Source organism: Osmia bicornis, chromosome 9 (assembly GCF_907164935.1).
Source record: "Osmia bicornis bicornis chromosome 9, iOsmBic2.1, whole genome shotgun sequence".
NCBI classification, from domain to species: Eukaryota; Metazoa; Arthropoda; class Insecta; order Hymenoptera; family Megachilidae; genus Osmia; species Osmia bicornis.
Genome location: NC_060224.1, coordinates 5,847,522 through 5,869,078, shown reverse-complemented (window position 1 = coordinate 5,869,078; position 21,557 = coordinate 5,847,522). Strand labels below are relative to the sequence as shown.

Here is a 21,557-nt window from a genome sequence, read left to right as displayed (position 1 = left end):
GTTGCCAGTGACGGTAAGTCGAGCTCGTTCGAGGAATTCCGGTTGGCTCGAATTAACCTGGTCCTAGCTCGAGCATCCGAGTGCTCGGCGAGTAATGAAATGGAAATCCTTTCGGTCGGCCCTTCGAACCTGCCTCGCGGCGAACGGAAATGTTAATCAAACCGTGAACGAGCGTGTTTTTACGATCGCAACCGATTCCACGCATGGAAAAGCGCGGGTGGATTCCACTCGGCTTCTTTACATCATCTAAAGTCGATTCTCTCCATCAACATCCGTTCCCTCTGACCCTCGAGGGCAAGTATTCTTGGATAAAATCGAACCTCCTGCTCGAATTTTTTAAACCTTTAGCCTCCTTTCGAAGAGAATACCTTGAATTCGTTAAATCGAACCCGGCACACGAATCGTTTCCCTGAAGACTAAAGGCATCGAATACAAAATCAAACTGGAAACAATTTTCATCGCCTTGGCTTTACAAGCTCGTCACTCGCCATAAAGAAGAACTACTTTCCCGGTGCGTCTTCGCGAAGAACCTTATCACCCATAAGTGTCCTACCACGAAACGGATTACGTCGGTGGAAACTCAAGGAGAAGAGAAAATCGTGTGGAACTGTAAGTGTTTTCGAAACTCAGCCTCGTCCCGATTGATCCACGAATCGCGAGATTCGCCAAAGTGCCATTCGAGGAGCGAGCCGCGCAGCGAATCCGTTTCCTCGTCGAAATCACAACGTCTCGTAACGACAAACGATCTCGACCGCGCGAATTTCGCTTAACTAGGATCGAAATAAAATTTGCGAGTTCCCAGCTCTCGGTAACGAGCTCCGTGCACGAACTCAATTTCCTTTGGCACGCGGGCGAGATCCAACGATACCTTGCGAGCTTTACTAGCAGCACTGATCGGTTTTACTATCGGAAACGTTTCCCCAGGCATCCTCCAGCCCAATATACTGTATATCGCAGCTACGAAAAAGAATTTGGTAAGATAACTACATTGCCTTCGAGTTTCCGCGCCCCGTAGCCCCGTTGTTTCTCATACCATTTCCTGTATCTTCGGGAGAAACGTCAGGCTTTCTATATTTCGAAATCGGTCATTTAATAGGCAACATGCTAATATTAGCTAGTTTAAGATTTCAGGGAGTTTAGATACGTTTGAGCTGTTTCACATGCGATTTCATGGAGCCCGCCGGTGCATCAGTGTTCTTCAAGGGTTCTTCGAAACGAGGCGGAATCAGCTTTCCTCACGGTGGCATACTTCGATAACGAGCTCGCCAGAGTATCGTTGCATCTTCAATTTCGAGGTTAAAGTTTCTTCGTACCTCTGAATGAAACGTTCAGTCCGGAGATTCGAAATTTTTCCAAGGAGCAGCGTTTCTCTCGCTTACATCGGCGAGAAAAATGCTGTTACAAAGGCATCGCTATCTTTCGACGCGATTATACTCGCGTAACACCTCCATCGCTCGAATATCTCGAGAAAAAATTCGAATCATGACTTTTGCTTCGAAACGCGCCTTTCTTAGCCACGAATAATATTCTTCCTAATGAAACTTCGTAACTCATAACTCGTAGAAGAACTTTTTTTACAAGAATACTTGGTAAAGCTCTGTGCTGATGCACGGTCATCGTAATTATAATCACGGATTTCATTTACGAGCGTGGAATAATCGCATTCGTCGCTTGGAATATAACGCTGCTATCTGCGGAATTCGTTATTACTGTTATTATTCCTTTTCGTTACAGCGTCGAGCACGGGGCCGTGAAAAAAGCTTGCTGACCGCTGCAGGACAATTTGGAATTTAAGCTTCCGCAATATTCGCAATATTCTTCATTCAAACACCTGTCGTCCGCGTTCGAAATTTTCCACTCGTTCTATCTACCAATTTTCTTACTCTCCCGGGAAATGACAATCTTTATTCCATTTCGATATTAAAATTATCAATTATTCCTCTCATCGAATATACGTGATCGACTAAATACGGTATCGTATGTATATATCCCGTACAATCAAAGCATAGTTTCGAAGCTTCATCGTTCTAATCGTATTAACGAGATAAATGCTTTTCATTAAAAGCAACCGCATCGCGAATGAACGTCGTTCACCGGGAACGTTGATTGTCGATCAACGTTTTGGGCATCGAACTGTTGAGTGGCCCGGTGTTGGCACACAGGTTTCGCTGAAAAAGCACGCGTCCCGATCGACGACACAGATTAACGAGCGTCGCGGCGACGATTGTTCTATACCCGCAACTGTGGCTGGCCGATTTAGCTACGATAAATCCGACGGCCTTTTGTGTGCCTTGGTGAACCGTAGACCGCACTCGAGCTCGAGTAATAAAGCCGGCAGGATTAATTAGACGTCCCGCTACGAATGGCTCTTCGCGCGCGAACGAGGGCTCTTCGGATTTAAGGGATCAAAACTTGAACCCCGTGGTCCAACTTTCGAGTGAAACGTTAGAACCGAGCAGTCGGTAAGATCGAGAATTTGTCTAAGTCGAGAGTGTCGAGTATCTTGCAAGCTGCAGTTGCAGTACTCTGTCGACTACATACCGCAGTCTTTAATATACTGCTTCTTTTGCACACGGAAGATATTAAGGGGAGTTGGTCTTTGATTTTGGTGAAAACTTTCGAATTTCGGTTTCGGAAATTTTGAATCCCAAAAAGCTCTAATATGGTGCAGGAATGCACTTGGGAAACATCTTCACAAATGTATCTTTTCTCAGGAACTACTAGGGTTATCTTAAAAAATTCTTTTTTGTTTGATTCCTTAATTTTTCCTATATATGTTAACCTTGCTTGTTTTTCAAAATATTGTTTTCTTTAAAAACTATTCAGCTATAAGTGTATCTTTTTTTTTCTTAGGACCAAACTTTGAAAATTTTTTACTAACATACTTTTAAAAATTTTTGAAAATCTCCTCGTCAAAGTATGCAGAGAAATAAGAGGAATCGAACAAAAAAGAATATTTGAAAATATCGCTTATGGTTCCTTAAAAAAGGAACATTGAATATTGGGAAATTTACATGGGCTGAGGTGAATGTCCGACTTCCCTTAAATTGCAGTAAAATATGTTAATCCTTAGTAAGGAAAGATAATCTAGAAGTTATCTATAATTATCCTCGTTAAAAGTGAATTCCCTGATCTGTATAAAAGAAAAATTTTCGCTGAGCACAGATAATGTGGAGTCCTTGGTTCAAAGGTATGATAGCTAGTAGTACGAGTCAACGATTTCACCTCCACCGCTGATAATTCAAGCATACCGCGGTACGTACGGATGATAAAATAAATACGTTCCTTGAATTTAACAGCAACACTGTTCGCTCACTAGCAAACAGCATCGTTCGATAGTAATCCACTCGAATTTAACCAAATCGGCAACTTCCAAATCAGAGAAACACCGAGCACAACATTTAGCCTTGAAAAGGATTTAACCGATCGACCGTTCGAACAAATAAACGCAGAGATGAGAAATTCTCGCGCAAACAAACGAGAAAGTCAAACGTCGTAGTCCGAAACGGGTGGAGAGCCAAACTCATTTCATGATTACAAGTTGGTACGTTTATCCGCGAACGAACGTTTCTTCCCGGATATCGTACCTCGATCAGACTACGAAATTACCAGGATAGTCTATTGATACATTTAATCGAGTAAATTTAATATATTCTTCAATTTGAATCGTTGAAAGTAGAGCAGCTCAATGATACGCCCGACGCGTCAGACGAAACGACGAAAAATCGATGGGGTGGTTTTTGAAATTTCTATTTTACAAAAATAGTATACTTTTATTCTATAATAACCAGTGTAATAGTTCTGAATAATTGTCCCAGTAACTAGATTATCCTTGAACTTGAGGAACTTCAAAAACAGCTTATGTACAAAGTTTCTAACAGGACTGTAATGCCACTTTCCTCTGTGTATCCTCTTTAACTCAACAAGGGTGTATTTCTATTCGATTGCCATATCTCGTTTTAAACAAACAAATAGAAATCTCAGTCGTTTTGTTATCTTTGCATTCATTAACTTTCATGCTCTAACTCGTAACCCCAGAAATAACACCCTATCCTCAGAGCCACCCTAAACTCTCGTTTAAACTTCACCAACTCGACCATCAAAATATAGAATATTGTAAAAGTTTGAGAAGATAACCCAATTACTCTTTGTTGAACTACCCTTTTGTATTGCAAACGTTATAGAAAAATTGCTCTCGCAAAGAAGATTATCTATCGCTTTATAGATATATACCTTTGACGCGATAAAACGCTTGTCGAAATTCAAAATCCGCTGCGATTGGCGAGCTTTCGCAGTATCGACTCGTGTAAAAGTTATCCAGTTTTAATGAGAAGCTGCCGGAATATGCAATAGCCCGGCTGCTCCTGTCCCATTAGGCATTCTTTTGTCGCGTTCGACACGCCCCTCGTTTCAACCGGTCCAAGTGCGAAATGAAAGTTCTCTCGTCCCTGTCGTCCCGGGGACGGAAATATTTGTCTTTCACCCTGTCGAAGCGTAACTGAAAAATGACTCGTGCCGCATCCAAAGCTTCGACGTGTTTCCTTCGGCTGCGAAACCGAACGCGTTCCCGTCTGATTTCTACGGAAGCGAGTCGAACGTGTCAAACTGTGGGCTCGATAGACAGAGCGACACGGCAGAAATATTAAATCGCGCGGCAACGGGTGCGCGCTTTTCACTCGCGTTTTTACCACTTACGTAACCGCGACCTAAAATTCTCAACTTCGATCTAAGTTCTTAACAAAAGAATTCCGTAGCCGGGAAAATACTCGTTCGTCTCGAGAGGACTCGAAGCAATTTAGTTAACTATTTTCCTTTCATTTTAAACACTTTTAAAGTAGTACTTTAAAAGTACTTCCTGCATGCTGGATAAAGTAATTAACATTTCAACGTAGAAATTAAGTAATTTGTAATCGGTAATCACGAAGTAGCATCGGCGCCGGGTAAAATGCATTCCTCGCGATATTCCCGCTTCATGATCGACTTACCAAGGATCGATTCATTCGCGGCCAACTAATTTCTTCCGAATAAACCAGCATGAAAACGAATGGCTTCGTAAGCGAGACTCCATTAATCGCGCCACGTTATACCAAACCGGTGGGCTTCCTCTGGTGGATGCATCTTGCACGGCAATTTGCCCGGCAAGCTACTGTACGCTGGCGGCAGTTTGTCTCAATTTAACTGGCCGCCTTATTCGTCTTGATTCAATTTTCTCCGATCAATTAGTCGACGAGAGTGGCGGGTACCTGGAATTTACCCAGACGGAAGGATCCCTTTTGTTCGAACCGAGAGAACGTTTGTCCGACCACGAAGATGAAAACAGCGTCGAGCGAGAAAAGAATCATGAGAACGAAAGATCCGTCTTCGTTAAATTCTTTTCTTCTACACGCTCTTATTTTAAGCAACACTGATTCTGGTATTACCAATGCGAATGTCAAGAATAAGATTGCGTTGGTTTTTATAATTAAGAAAATAAATCTCAGCCTTGTAAATAAATGAAAGAATATCAGCAAAGACAATGCAAACATTGGCCGAGGATCGTTTCAACGATACATTCTCCGACGTTCTTTAACCGTCCTTCTATTTGTATCTGAAGCTTTTGTTGGTCTTTTCCTCGTTAAGTGCGTTCCGCTTGCAGTTCCCTCTTCTTTCCATGGAACGACCTCTCCTTCCGTCGCCTGTCTCTCGATCCACTTTGTCCGGATATCTCGACGAATCTCTTCCCTATGGTATCCATCTGGTTGTTCGCGAGACGTCCATTCTTCGCAGCTGTTGACACAACCATTTCCTTCTTTTCTGCCCGGCAGATTCGTTTAATGACTGCGCGAATTCAGTACGCGGGCTCTTCCTTTTCCGTAGCCGAAAAAACCGTCCCGTATCCTCTTTGTCGTTCGTTAAAAAATGTAGACGCGCTTTTGAAAGCCGAAATAATTCACGGTAACCCTTAGAATCGCGAGCCTCGAATTTCAGAAAAGGTACCCTCTACTTCGTTCACCCGCTGCAGACGGAGAAGAGAATTTGGGAAAATATGAAAATGCCGCTTGAAACGAAGTTAAAAGGGTCGCGTTTGGTTCAACTACCGTATATTCTCGTTGGTAACCCATGGCCGGGCTCGAAGTTAACGGGTCAATCTACACCGAGGTCGGGTCAGAAATTAAATCGATACGCAGCCAACGTTAAGTCGTCGATGCCTACTATCAGCGCAGCCGGCGCGAACATCGCTCGAGAGGCAGTAGTCGCATCGAGGTCGACTCAAGGGGCGAGAATAGGACAAACACGCCTTTGTCACCGCCACCAACCACCTATCAAAAGGCTAAACTACGTTGGCGAACTCCAGCCGCACCGATAAAAGGGGAACTAGTGTAAACTTGATGCCAGAGAGGGGTCGAAACCGAGCAGAGACCGAGGAAACGAAACAGAGTGAGAAGAAGTTGCCTGATCTAACAAGTGTTTCCTTCAATTTTATCTTCCTATGCTTCTTTCCAAACACAGTTATACTCATATCCTTTGAATTTCTCATCAATCAAAAATCCATCGAGTACACGAATTTTCCTGCCGCCTTTCCCTTTGCCGATCAGAGACGACACCCTGTACGTTCACCGGTCCGGCAAGGTTGACCCATTACTTTTTATTCGTCGAGAAAATCGCTCGACTGACAAACATTGTAGGCGAAGCGTCAAATTGAATCTTCCAACGTCGATGGAGTTTAAAAAGTCCGTCGGACTTTACGAGCGGACTTTATGGTCTTAACCTGGGAGAGCATATTTTATGACGTGGTTCGCTTAAGAGGAAATTTCCGAGTACCGACCGGAAGGAAACATGGCCAAGCTACCGAGGCCGAAGGGGAAGAAACAGGAAGTCGAACGCAGGAAACTTTTCTTTGGACCGTTTGCGTGACTAAAGTTCGTGGTTTTCTTCTCCACCGAATTCCATCAAAGGCTGATCCGGGTTCGCAAAACGCGAAACGTCGAGGGGATTAAAAGTGATCTATCCGCCGTGGAATAATAGCTTTGTTAAATATGATCTGATACTGGATCCGAACAAAGCGAACGAGGGTACAAACAAACGTGGAAAAATACGTGGAACTTTGAAAAACAGAGAAGGTAGAGCGAAGGTAGATCGAAAGAACGGGACAAATTGCAAAAGTATAGAAATATTGCAAGAAGGTGGAAAAAAGCAGAGAACGTCGAGTAGGATAAAGAGCAAATTGCGAGAATATAACGAACGACTGGCGGTAGAAGGGAAGGTGCGCCGCGTGAAATTTACGTTCGTTCCACTGGCGATACTATTGTCGCGCAACGAGCGTAGGTAAATAATGCCACGGGCTAAAACTTGTTTTTCCCCGGCATTTTTCGTCGCCCTACGTAATCGGCTGCACGGATGAAAAACAATTGAACCAGCATCTACGTCCACGAGGATAGATTAATTAATCGTTATCCGCTGTCGTCGTTACATTTTTCCCTTCGGTACTTCGATCCATTTACATCGGTTATTAAAGCTACTGTCGTGCCATTTGGATCGTTTAAATATTCACAATCTCCAACTGAGATTGTAACGGAAGCAGGTAAAGAGAATAAAAGAAAATAAAAAGCACGGAAACGTAATGGACGATTCTCGTTAAATATCCCATACGCGTGAAACTGAAACTTAATATGTAATAAAGTTTCATCAAAATTTGAGACACTTAATTAGTGCTCTTTGTAAAAAAAACAATCAGCCGCTGCAGCCATCCAGAAATTCGAGTTACCAAACGAAAACGTGACCAAGAAAGAAGAAGGAACAGCCCACGGGGACACGGTGTCACAGATTAATGAAATTTAATTACGGCCGCGTGCACACCGGTCCCGGCCCGGTAATTACTCGCATCCAAAACATAATTAAAAAGGGTGCAGGCTGACACGCGGTGCTCCTCTGCTCCACGGTATCTCCGGCACGGGTATTTACCGTGGCTTGCGAAAAACTGTGTATCGAAAAAAGAGCAAAGAGGCGGAAGAATCGGTTGCAAGGGCGATCGTTGAAGCTCGGCTTTAGGTGCGATCGGTCGAACGAGTAACTCTTAAGGCGAAGCTGTAACGTAAGCTTCCAAAGGTGTTTGGTCGAACGATGTCAGCCTTTAAGGCTCGTTACAGGTTAGCCTCTTTGTTCAACCCTACCTACCATTTTACTTTACCGTTTTTCCGTCGGAACCGCGACGGATCCTCTTACCCCTCTAACTAGCACGCGCGCGGCTCAGCATCGCGTATTTTTCTTCTCCGCTCGACGAGCATCCTACTCGACCCGGAGGATAAGCCGTAATTCCAGGGCTTTCTTCCCGAACGACCGGCTCCACGGAATTACCGGCTGCATCTGCACTTTTTCTTCCCCTATGCTGACCGTCTTTCTCTTTCCCTCTCGTCCTCGTCAGCAACGTCTCGCGCTCGTGTCTGTCTCCGGAGAGCCGAGTTTTCACGACCATAGACGCTGTTATTTGTGCAGATTACTATTTATTACGCGGACGTGGCTCTGTCTTAAACAACTCGCGACTGTTGCTTTCCTGTAACGACCCTACTCTTTTTTCTGCAAAATCATTCGTCGACGAGAAGAAAAATCAATGAATATTTTCTCATAAATTTATGACGCTTGAAACGAGCGAACGCGAAATTACGGGAATGTTACTATGTTAGGCGCACTGATGAACTGAAAAGGGGTAGTTTCGTTGGTTTCGTGGCTGAAAAGGGACAGAAACAAACAGCAGTTTCCATTTAGAGAAAGCAGAGTGTAATACGTTGTTAACCCGAACAAATAGCGGGCCATGGGACCGCGGCGGTGTGCATTCAACGCTAATTATCATATCGAGAATAGTTAAAGCTGGGTCAGAACACCGACAAGATTTATGATACAACATTTAGGCCGTGTTTGTTCTCTGATATAGCCGGGAGCGTTGCGTCCCGTTTGAATCATACAATAACAATTTCGAGTCGCCCCCGAAATCTCTCCCTAGGTGGTCTCTGCAAATTAATCGTCCCTGGACATTATTGTCGTCGCCCATGACCTTGTGTAGGTTTAAATTGTAGATCATTATACGTGCTCTAAAACGCTCTATTAGAATTCTATTTAAAAGAATAACATTGTTCTTTGTAAATAAATTCCCTTCCGCTTATACGTGGATATCACTACCGCAGTAGTAAACGGCGTTATAAGTCAGACACTGACAGTCGAAGCATCGTTTCTCGCACGAACAAGTTCGACAGAGAAGTAACGGCCACCATTCCATTAGTGTTATATTACCGTTCCATCGTCGACCGGTAGATCTGGCCAAAGTAAACGAAAATGAAAAAGAAAAGGGAAAAAGTCAATCGAAGGTGCGACATTCGAGAGTTTCCTCGAATTTTTCAACGTCCGATCCAGCGTTCGTTTTCGTTACACAAGTATCGACGCGGTTCGTCGATGCTTACAAGCTCCTCGGATTTCGAGGGCCCTCCAGTCTTGTCGGGCAGAGCTCAATCGTGCTCGAGAGGCCGTTTTGATTACGCCGGGTAAACTTCTTAGACGCTTTAATCCCACCGCACCACGGAGACAAAGATCTCGCGATTCACTGGAACTCTCGAACGTACGCTACTTGGAAGATAGTGTAAATTCCTCTAACTTTACAGCCTTTTACAGCCACCATTAGCCGGCTATTTTGCTGGTGTTAATAAAAAATAAATAAAACTACGGTGGAAAGGAATACATAAAAAAGATAATTAAATTTGTAGCAACGAACCGTTACGCTGTTCCACGTTGCTGGGAAGGAACTATAATCGATCAAGTGCGAATCGAATTTCTCACGCTGTTCGCAGTTTCTCACGCGTGTTTACCTTGAAACGATTTACTGGTCGCGACGCAACAACCAGGAATGAGTAAATGAAGCCGTTTGCGGGGAGAACGCATTTCCTGTCAGCCTGGAACAATTTGCAGGCAATTCCAGCGCGGACGAATCGCATTCAGCACCGTGCACACGTCGCGTTGCAGGGAAACGACAAACGATTTCTTGCGCCGCGCGAAACAACGAGCGTACAATTTTTCGCGGTGGTTCCGGACTAAGTGCTGCGACGACGGGGAGGAATTTTATGGCGGCGTTAGTTTGCTCGACGACAGGGAAATGGATCGATACGGTGACGTGGAACAAAGCGACGACAGCAGGTTCCTTTCCACCCTTTTTCGAACCAGCCGTCCCTCGGCGACCCCCGTTTAAAATGGATCTCGATCTTCCGCGAGCCGGGGGGAACTTGATTAAACGCGGAACCCGTTTCCGTGCTGGAAATACGACTGCTCGAGGAAAATTCGTCAACCTTCCTCGCGAAATATTCAGGCGCCGGGTTAAATATAAGAATCGGGACGGGAATGACACACGTCGGTCCAAAGATATCTCAGCCAGTTTTTCTGACTGTTCGATCGATGTCATCGGAAAATTGAAAACGAGAGTGGTTCTACACGTGGAAATCAGAAATCGTACGGGCAGGTAATAAGGATAGCAGTATCCGTTGTCGCTAGGAGGTCCGCTGTGATCTCGAGAAAGAATTGCGGAACCGGAAAAGGGTGTAGACGTCGTTTGTCTGAAGATCGCATTCCCTGTCGAGACTCAACGATCTTCCTGCAATTCCTCGCGAACACGCACGTATCGGATCGCACGTGAACGACGCCGACGCGGGGCGTCGTCCTACTCGCAGCGCGCTTTATTAGAACGTGTCAAATGCAAGGTATTCGACTCCTCCCTGTGTTGCTCGGAACATTCGGAACGAATCAACGTTTATAGTGTCGAGAATTTGAGAATTTTCAAGATTATTCAGCGAGGAGAAAAGCAGAGAATCAAGGATTAGTTTTTTATTTTTAACGTTTGGCATAAAATATTTCGGTCGAAGGATTTCCATTGCAAAACAGGATTTCCAAGACAAATGAAGGAAATTGAAGAAGTCGAGATAAAAATCTGATTATTCTGCGAGAAAAATGCGATTTGATATTGGAAATGAACTTGAATGGATCACGGCTGAAAACGTTCTCCGGCAGGTTCTTTCGCCTCAATTATTTATTCCCATAGTAATTGGATATTCAATACACTTATTAAAATTGAACCCCACCACGGCGCTCTTCTTATACAGGCTCCCCAAGGAACAAGCTGGCTCAAGGGTGAGAGGGAGTTTAATTTCCTCGAAATATTCTTAGATACCTGGCGCCAGAGCGGCTCTTCTAACTTTCCTCATTAGCCCCGTGGATTCTCCCATTCTACATTTATTTACTGTAACAAATTCCCTGTATCATTGTGTTCGTAGATAGAACGGAATCGTCTCGCGAGACAATGTCTGTTAAACGCTCGCGAAACAAAACGAATTTCAAACCATTCATCAGATTTAAATATTGGGTAGCACTTTGATGATCGAACGTTTCACCGAGTCTTTGTTATAATTTTACGTTCCATTTTACGTGAAAAGAGATGATTGATAGAATTACGTTTGAAAGCATCGTTCTATGCAGCCTGCAAAGTGACTAATCTGTGCGATAGATAAAATTAAGTCAAAGTGTAATAAACGTGAAAAACGACACTTTTTCAATTTCATATTCTCAAAGAAAAGATAATAAGCCACGAAATTGACCAAAAACGGTCAATCAGAACGGAGAAGCTCGTTTAGAAGATTCCTCTCGGACGTGTTTTTGATCGATTCCGTGGGAGGTGTCCTCAATTTCTTGCGACAGCCTGTTACACCGGAGACAGATGATCGCGACGTATCATCGCGACGCCGAACGACGACGGATATTCCTCTGGGTGAGCGAAGGGGGTAGAGAATATTCTGTCTCCGATGGTTCTCGGTTTTCTAGAAATCCGCTTCCGGCTTCGTTCTGCTTCGAGTTTTCCGTTTTGTGGACAGGGGTTGTGGTTTTTATAGAGCCCTTGATACAGGGTGTTTCTTTACAGGCACGTTGCAACCAGTCCACTCTCGTTTCCTTCCGACGAGACACTTAGCAAAAGCACGACGAAAGAGTGAAACGATCGGAACAAAGCCAAAAAGCATGTATGGGAAGCGATAAGGAATTCGAGCCAAGCCATTGAAACCTCTGACCTGCTACGTCCAACAATCTTTCCACTACCACCCTTTTATTCCACCCCTCTTCCCTTTGTGTCGCCTTTCCTTCGTCCACCTATTTTTATATTTTTCTTTTATTTTTTAGTTTCGTATTTCATCGGTCGAGAGAAAATATACCGTGGCCAACATCGTCGAAACGATTTCGCTGCTGCCGGAAGTTGGCGTCAATTAATTGGGTCGGCGTAGAAATTGTTTCGATAAGTTGGCCGGTGTGTAACGAACGCTCGTGGCTCCTCGTTTATTACAGTCGATCGATCGGAAAGTTTCATTTTTCCGCCTGTTATTGGCTACACGCTTGAAACGACACTCGCTTTTCTAACTTTCCGCCCCGAGAATCATCCAGAGATTCGTTGACGCGGAGAATAAAAGTTTCGAGTTCCGGTCAAATTTCCCACACTATGGATCGAGTATTTTTAATTCGTCCCGCATTAATGTCGCGTTGCATATTCCTGTATATAAAGCACGACCGAGCTGTTATTTTTACCTGAATTTCTATTCTCTCGGAAGAAACGAGAGCGAACGATATAAAGGTGGATATAACGGGTGATTCGTACACTGTCCGGGGTGAAATAAATTCACTGATCCACTCGTAGAGAAGAATGATACTCGGAACGAAACGAGACGGTACGGTCTGCAGAATTCCATCGGATAGGAAGATAAATCGAGGCGGAACGCTCAGTCGCGCTAACGCGGACAAATCGTTGCTGAATTTCTAGCCTCCCGCTACGGACTAATTGTGACCAGACAAATTATAACCGCGTTAAACGCAGCGAAATGCCAGCGCATGAAACTGCGATTAACAATGACTCGGTCTGGTCTGAAATAACGCTAATTCGACCGCGATTAAAGTACCCTTTCCTCGAACAGTTCTTTCGAAGAAACTTACCAGGAAATGAATTTCTCTTCGCCCCCTGTCCAACAATACGAATAATGAATATTCTTTCTCGTTCGCGGATGAATATAATAACGGAATGAAAAACGTTTAATTTCATTGGAACACGCGTCGGGAGAACGAAAGCGGACGATTCCCGGAAAAGTTGACATCGAGCGAGTGGAAAACGCGTTCACCACACCTGTTCGTCCCTAAAATCCCTCGGTATTAAACGCGAGCGCTGCACCTATGCTTGAACATCGTCGCATTAATTACGACCGAGAAAACAAGAAATACGGACAAGTCGGAAGTTCTTTAAACGCTAGGAACTCGAGTTCGCGATTATCCCTGTCGCTTGATGGCTATCTGGGATAATACATATTAGCCATGTCGGCGTGATTGCGCGTTACCGCGGCTCGAACGGCGTGCATTAGCAATAGTAATTAATACCGTGTAATGTCCAAATAGGATGAAATCGATGTTGCGGTAATGGATCGATCGCCAATACCCTGTGGTCGTCTGCTAAATCACGGCGTAGTATTGATTCAACTTTCCAAACGAATCCTAATGATCTACTTTACGGTTGAACTCTCGCGGACATTCGCTTTGATTTCAGAAAATTTTCACTTGGAAAACGTAATCTCGATATAGACGCGTCATAAGCGCGGCTCACACTCGTGTTCTATAGGTTCCTGCTTTTTTTCCTCTTTTCCCGAGATGCTACCACGAAATTGCGGCTTTCAACCGCGTTGCCTGCTGTCCGAGTCAAACGGAAATCGAACAAGCATGCGGTCGATCGGAAGAGGGAGAAATCTAAGTCCTTACTTTGTCAATTTAGCGAAACAAGGGTCGTATTAAAAGTTGCGCAATACTTCAGAAATGTATCATCTTCGTCGACTTTCCAACGAAACAGATAAATCTTTGATCTTCACCGGAAAAGTTTGTCGTTACTTTGGTACGAGGGCAGGATGTAACCATAAAATAGATACAGATACAGTCAGTTACGTGGTAAGAATATTTCGAAACTTACCTTATCTCTCGGTGTCTTCTACGCATGGTTCGAGGGTCACGCGCCAGTTTCATGGTTCCGTCGTCACCGATTTCCACGGCCGATGGCTAGCCTCTGAACTTCATTTCCACGACCCTCGGTTCCCTAGCGATTCCCCGGTTCCGTTGGCGGTTTCCTTTCCGCCACTGCGACGACTTCCGGCCAGTCAGTCGTGGGCGAGTGTGCTTCTTGCCGTACCCATCGATGGAAGTCGTCCAATCCGCGCCAACGACAATCGGATTTCGTTTTGCTTCGCTAGCCGCGTGTGCTTTCTCGCTCCTTCGGCCCAGATTTTCCTGGAAATTTAGGTAATGGGAACGGTAAGCTTTCCAGCGTGATTTCGTTCGTCTTTGTGTCAGGATCAAGGATAAATTCGCTTTATTTCCTTCGAAGAATTCATTCTTCCTTCGTTTTATTTACCTTACCACGAAAGAATTGGAATTCTACAAAAATTGATTTTTACGCGAACTCCGAGTAACTATGGTTGAAATGTCCGCAATTCTGAGACCTTGCTGCTTGCGTCAGCGATTCTCACGTTTACGTCACGAATTCGTCAAATCGATTTGACCCTTGAACTTTCTGGTTGGTACCGTAGCAAGGAAATGCATTCCGTTGCAACTTGGAATTTGTTTCTACGTTTCAAGCAAGATGGAACTTACTTAGAAGAAATTTAAAAAATGAAGAATACTGTAAAGAAAGGGAAAGAGTTCGAACGGAGCACACGGTAGATTCCGCACCCTCGAGCAACTCGAGGTTTCAAGAGGGAAGTCATTTTTCACGTTAATACGCGCAGCCTAGCCGGGTCAACCTGATCGAAATGACTCTGGTTACAGTGGGGTTGCTCGCGATTTTATTGCTCCCCGTTGGGATCGTCGATAAATCGTAGACGACTCAAAATTTTTCCATCCAACCTTCTCCAGCTCGCGTATCCCCGACACCCTATAAAACCAGCTCATCAGTAGCGTAACCGTGACGACGAGGAGGTTTGAAAAATTTTCCAAAGTCTCGCAGAGCTTCCGTTCGCGACTCTCTGTGAGATAATATTTGCAGGTGGTGCACCATGAAAGGAAATCTCGCGATTCGAAGAAAGGTTCGAGATGAAGTTTGTTCCGTGAAAAGTTTCTGTGGAGTCCGCCAGATGAATTCGGGACTGAAGAGATGGATGGATAGACGACAGAGGGGACGATAGGAGGAAAGACAAAGAGGAAATGATTTCGAGAGAAAATGGAAAAGATACAACATCGTCCAAAAGTTTCGTTACACGTGTATACAAGAACGAGGCAATGTTATTCTTTCCGAGAAGGAAAGGGAGGAAGAAAGTTAAACTAAACTTTTGTAAACGACACTCGTTTAACATCTTATCTTTTGATCTTCCCTGTTGCTTTTTAAATAGCCTATCCGGGCAAGGGTTAAATGTCAAGATAGAAGGGAATAAGATTTCCTTTAGTCGTTTTTCACTTAGAGAACAGTACGATTAGAAGGGTCGAGTTGCTACGATCAATTTTTTATTTTCCCCAGTTAATTTTCTGTCGTTAAACAGCTGGCAAAGTAGTAATGAAACTTTTGATCGACGGTATAGGCGAGAAAGGAGCGGTCTCCTTCATTACCAGATCCTTTCCTTTCCTGGGCAAAGGACGGCTTCGAACGATCGATGCTACGAAGAGAACAAAACCCTCTGTCTTCTCTTTCTTCCATCTACTACCAGTCTCTCCCTCTCCCTCTCTATCTTTCTCTACCTCTCAGTTTCCTTCTCCACGAAACTGTTCCCGTGAGCAGCAGCTCGTGAAGCCGAGTCCAAGGTTGTAGGGTTCTCGTATCTTATCGGGACCAAGGATCGATATATACGATTCCAGTGTTTCCGCCTTATCTGCGAATACACAGGCGTCGTTGCTGTTCGTCCTACTGTCGTGTTCGAGACGCACACGACGCATGGTCCATACGGACACGGACGAGGGATAACGTGTAGGTAGTTGGAAAGGGTGCGAAGCTGGTGTTCGTGACCTTCGTAAACGTGTCACCGAACGTGATCGACGAGTTTCATTAGCCACCTTGGCGGCGATCAAGGGTGAAGAGGGTTTTTAACGGGCACGAGTCTTGTTTTTTAACCCATTAACTCTGGCTGGCCTTGTTCGGAGACTGACGAACCGAAGGATAGATAGCAGAACAGGAAAGAAAGGACTCGTCACCTTGAAGGACACTCTTTCATTTGTCATCGAACAACAAGGCTGAGCGATGAATGGGAACGATGGTGGAAAGGGTGAATCGTTGCATCTTCGATTTCTTAGATCAATGTACCCCTAGCATGATCATTGTTGATGCAACTATAAATAAACTGACGAAGGGAAAAAAGGATCGTTGTACAGTGATAGAATAAATATAAATAGCTTGAACGTGCACGAGTGCAGGTGAAAAGGTAGAAAAGAAGAAGCTCTAATATAGAACATAAATTCTTGACTCGGTTCGAGAAAACTTCGGGTAAAGATCGTCGAGAGTGATCTCGAGCTCGAGTTTTGCAGACACTTAATCAATTCAATTGCTAGTCATCGGAGGAAACTCTTCAACGTCCTTGTACCTCCAATTCACGCTCGTAGACTTAATTATCGTCGGAAATACTTCGTGTCGTTCCATCAAAAAATTAGCCATCGAAAAAAATAAATAAATAAATAATAACACTACGCATGAATTACCCTCAATTATTGTCGCTACTTTCGTTCATTCATTCAAAAATGGCTGCACTTCGATCGGTTCCCTTTAACGATATCCTCGTCGCCTGTTGATAGCCGCGTCCCGTCAAGAGAGACCCAAGATAATTTCATCTAGAAGCTGCTAACGAACCAGTCACGATATCTTTTGTCCGTGAACGCGCTACGTGGCCAATTAATTTCATTAACCCCCGAAGTGTCGCGCCGAAATGCCTCGCTAATTGTCAGGCTAGCAAATAACACGGCAGCTCGAGCCAGCCGTGCGCCTTCCTGCAACGTTAAGCACGATCCGGAAGAGTAAATAAACGAGGCTGTGATTCACACAGCTCGCACAGGCGTCGCTAATTGCAATTAATTTCATCAAATCATTACAGGTAACTAGCATTTCGCGATCCAGCGACTCGACCAGTTTTGTCTCGAGCAGAATCAAGGAGAGAGCTAAGATTCTAACGAGCAGCGATTAATTTCTTTAAATTCATCGTCAGGGAAATTAATTAAACCGTCTTAAATTTGAAAAGTAGCCTATCTCAAACAATTAACGTCTCAGCGTGTCTTATCGCACCTGTCCATTTCTACTCTGGCAATTATCGCGTTCAGTTAACGAAGAAATACCAACTTCAGTCTTTGAAATACCGCTGAAAACGTGTACCAAGAAATACTTCGTCTACGAAATGCTAATTTAATAATCATTTCTCCTCGCAAAAACAATAATCGCGCGGTAGTTTGAGCCGTGCCAGAACAAACGATAACCAAGTATTATTGTACACGTTGAACTTTGGTGGCCGGATGTTGATCGTGACAAAGGTTACAAAGCGAGAGAACGCAATCTCGACAGGGATATTCTCGCAAGCAGCTCGGTTATCCTTTCAGGAACGTGTAACAACGCGTTATTCCGACTGTTTGCGATCGAGAGGTCGAACAGAGGAAGCTAGGTGTAGCGTTATCGAGCACCTTCGAGGTTCGATACAAACCACGATATTGTGTTACCAACACATTCCTGCGTCTGCCGGTGAATGTGACTAATTAGTTTCATTAAGTCGGAGAGCAGCGATCGACTGGATTGTTACCCGTCAGCGAGATGATCAAGCCATGCAAACGCAAACGGATACGAGTCCTTCCAGTCACCAACACGTAAATACGACGATTTCGGTAAACGTGCGCGTTCTACCACTGGACGTGACTAATTGATTTCATTAACCTCCACAGGTACACTGGTACCACATGTGCAGGTTTAGTTTCTTTCTTTGATACATTGATTTACCACGTTAGTTACACGCGAACGATCCTTGGGATTAGAAATAATTATAGATAACAAACGAAATAAAATTTCTTATTATTTGATAATCTCCGTGTAATCCAGTTCGAAAGCGTCATTCAATAAATCGTAATTCTTGAATTCTTGGAAGAACAAAGTTTCGCGAACTTTCAACGCTGCCAGGATTTAACTATCTCTTCTGGCTCCAATTTTAATCGTCGCGGCGGGTCCTTGTTAGGGAGTTTTAAAGGAGTTAGGAATCAAGAAGCACCGGGACAGACAAAAACATACGAAACGAATGGTGATTTACGAGAACAAAACGTTCTCGGAATAATGAATTTCCCTGAATGCGACGAGAGTAGCGGAAGCTAAGATCTTGCTCTCGACGGAAATTCGACGTGCACCGCCGGCGTATATTCCCATTATCTTCGTTTACACGGCCGTCGCGGAGTCCCAATGGTTGAACACGTGAACGTGGAAATACGTGGAATCGCTGTTCAAACGTTTACCCCCTGTTACTTTTCGGCCATGGGAGTAATTTCGTTAGCCTTCCCAGGTTGGACACTGGAAATTACCGAGCTACCTCCGCAGACTAATATCCCGAACACGGGTACCTATTTTCACCCTCTTTTTCCGCCTTTTTTTCCAACGCTCTCGCTTCAACCAGTCCGAAAAGTCAATAAGTATCGGTGGACCGATTAAATATTTGCACCGGTCCGGTTACTGCCGGCGGATAAAGTTCATTAATTTCGACGGTTGGCCGGCTGTGAAATTCCTGCGTAACTAAACGACCATCGCCAAAAGCGAACGTTACAATCGATACCGGGTAGCACGCCTATCGTCCCGGTCGATTCCGATGAAGCGATCGATCATCCGGGATACTCGCAAGGATTGTAACGTGATTATTCGCGGCAGCGATCAATTCGCATGTTGCGAAACACGCAGACATCGATCGGTTTCGAATCAGCGAAGAACGGGACCAAGACTGACGATACAATAACGGATGATTTATCAGCCTCTATGGGTTCTACGTGGCTCGAAGCTATCTGGACAGATCGCGAGATTGTCGATCGATTAAATTCTTCTTCGCCGGAAAAAAGAAGAACGATGAATGGCATCGTGAAAAAGAGACATCGAAAAACTGGTGCGCGATGAATGGGATTGGTGCTCATTGTCCGAAGGGGAACGGTGTCCCACATTATCCGGTCAGCTTTATTTTTAGCAAAAAGGATCCCGTTTCATGGGATAGACGTACGCCTTCGAGCACAAAGCGTAACGTCCGCGCCACTATTTTATGCCTTATCTGTTTCGGGATACAGGGATTCTGGCTGCAGGGATTAGTTGGGGCCATTCTTCATCGTTAAGAGAGAGCCTGCCAGTAATCAGTGGCCATCCTTTAACGTCGCTATCGGTGAAGGATGAGAATCCTCTGGACATGGCGCGGTTACTCCTCTAATTGTTCGCCAATCTGTTTTCTTTATCAAACAGATGAACTGGTCCAATAATCTGATGCTGTTTCGACGATTCAAATGTCACGCGAGATTAATCTTGGGTCGTTTGTCACAGAATCGAATAGCCAAACCGTTGATAAACTCTATGGAACCGCGCTAGCTTCCTTGTCTGATCAATGACGCTCTTATACTACTGGATTTTTCAACGCCGACGGAGAAATTATAAACAGTTCCCCTTCGATAGTATTTTGGAGAGATTTTGGAAACGAATGCGAGAAATATTCATATCGTCGATAAAGTAAGGAATTTCAGCGGATGTTAAAGGAGTTTGAACCAAAGAAATATAGGTATCTATTCTCATCCTTAACACGCTGAATGCAGTGAGGATTATCTGCATTTGAACGTCACGAATTTCATACGATCCAATATGCAGTCTTTCATTGCGACGACATTTTTTTCAATTGCCTTCGATTCTACTTGAAAATGTACTCTACGTACTGCGAGGAGTCACATCACATTCCACAAACAGTGGATACCAAGGAATTGGAATCTAGAAATGTCCTCGAACAAGGAAACGTCTTGATTGCACAGTCCACTTTCGACCGACCGTCACGATCTCGAACAGTAAACAATTTAAAGGAACCACCGTTTATCCATTTCGGATTGGAAATCATCGAGTGAATAAGAGATCCAGAGGGACAAGAGACATTGGAATGTATAAACAGAGTCGCAAACCGTCAATCTAACAGAAAATACCCTTCAGGGTTTACGGGCAAATAGCCCCGAGTAGTGAGTTTCGTTAGTGACCGGTTCGTATTAACGAAACCTCGGAATTGTGTACGGAAACAAAGAAGGGAACAAGGGGATGAGAAAAAACATCGATCTCCGACAACTTCCCCATCCTATTTACCGCTTTCCTTTCACGCAATATCGTTTCTCCGAGGCGGTTCTGTTTCATCCTACCCCTTCTATCACCTCCCCGTCGCTTTTTACCACCACGTGCTGTTTTCTAAAAGGTGCTCGAAACTTTGAGTATGAATTCTGACCGGTGAAACAAAAAGGCGGGCGATATAGATGGATTCGTTCGCCGAGCGCGAGTCCTTCAAATGTTTCCACCCCTCGATCGATGCGTTCAAACATCAATATTTCCGCTACGAATTTTGTTATAACGTAGTTTATAATTTTACGTTGATTTTCCAACAATTTCAACTTGTGGATCATTTACCCGTAGGTCGATTTCTGTCACGAAGATTGACGTTCAGAAAGAATCAGCATCGTACAAAATCGTCTGGGATAAATAACGAATCTCTGTCAATTTCCGACGAGTATCTCCGTTATGGAAGAGCGATTATTTCGAGGAGGGGTTGGCTCGTACGCTTTCGCGATATCGAGCCCGTCGCGTCGCGAAGATGGACGGCCCGTTTGCCAGATGAAACGTACTTTCCGACGACGGTCACGAGAGGAAGCGTTGATATCCCGTGGCGTTAGCGACGTTCTACCATTTTCAACCCTGCCGTATCCCGTTGCGTGGTGACGTTACGTGAAACGTTTCGATCCTCTATATATCAGTGTCCGTGAAATGGACTACGCGGCGGCCAATGTCCTGCGCAGGAAGTCGGGAAAGCGAGGGAAAAAAGGAGGAACGAAATGATAGCCGGAAGCCAGGAGGGATCGCAAGCGCGCCAAACGATTTCTTTCTTCAGAAATGTCCGCGCTTTAGGTTATACGTGACTTTTGTGCATTCCCCTTCCTGTTGCGACGCCGATGTAAAGCAGAAAAGGGCGCCGGCGAATCGAGCCGGGCTGGTTTTTAAAGTTTGAGCAGAGAAACGACGCTTACGTCTCCAGGAAATATGTGATTTTCGTGCTGTAGACGAGGACAAAGTTTGCTGAAAGTCGCTGAAAATTCGTGGCTTTATTTCCTTTTTGGCGAAATCGCGCAGGTGTGCCCTACCGTGGTCTGACAGAGAGTAGAATATACAACTTGCTTTATTTTTTATTATTATTTTTACAATATGTTTGTACTCTTTCATGTATAAAGCCTGGGACAATCTGCGTGGTTGAATGTTTCACGGAGAGGCAACTGTTTCTGTACCTAACCGAGGTATTATTATGGAATACATCAGATATCGAGGA

At 44.4% G+C, this 21,557-nt stretch overlaps 2 protein-coding genes across 3 annotated transcripts in view; one reads left to right on the top strand and one right to left on the bottom strand.

The window, feature by feature from the left end:
- LOC114879009 (sodium-coupled monocarboxylate transporter 1) overlaps positions 1-21,557 on the bottom strand; it is a 150,438-nt gene that overhangs the window by 61,625 nt on the left and 67,256 nt on the right. Inside the window, exon 3 of the mRNA XM_029193464.2 lies at positions 13,997-14,310. The gene's annotated coding sequence lies outside the window, so the exon portion shown is untranslated. The remainder of the gene's footprint in view (positions 1-13,996; positions 14,311-21,557) is intronic.
- The window catches only part of LOC114879008 (alpha-2Da adrenergic receptor), a 92,918-nt gene that overhangs the window by 9,218 nt on the left and 62,143 nt on the right, over positions 1-21,557 (top strand). The gene's annotated exons all lie outside the window — the stretch shown is intronic.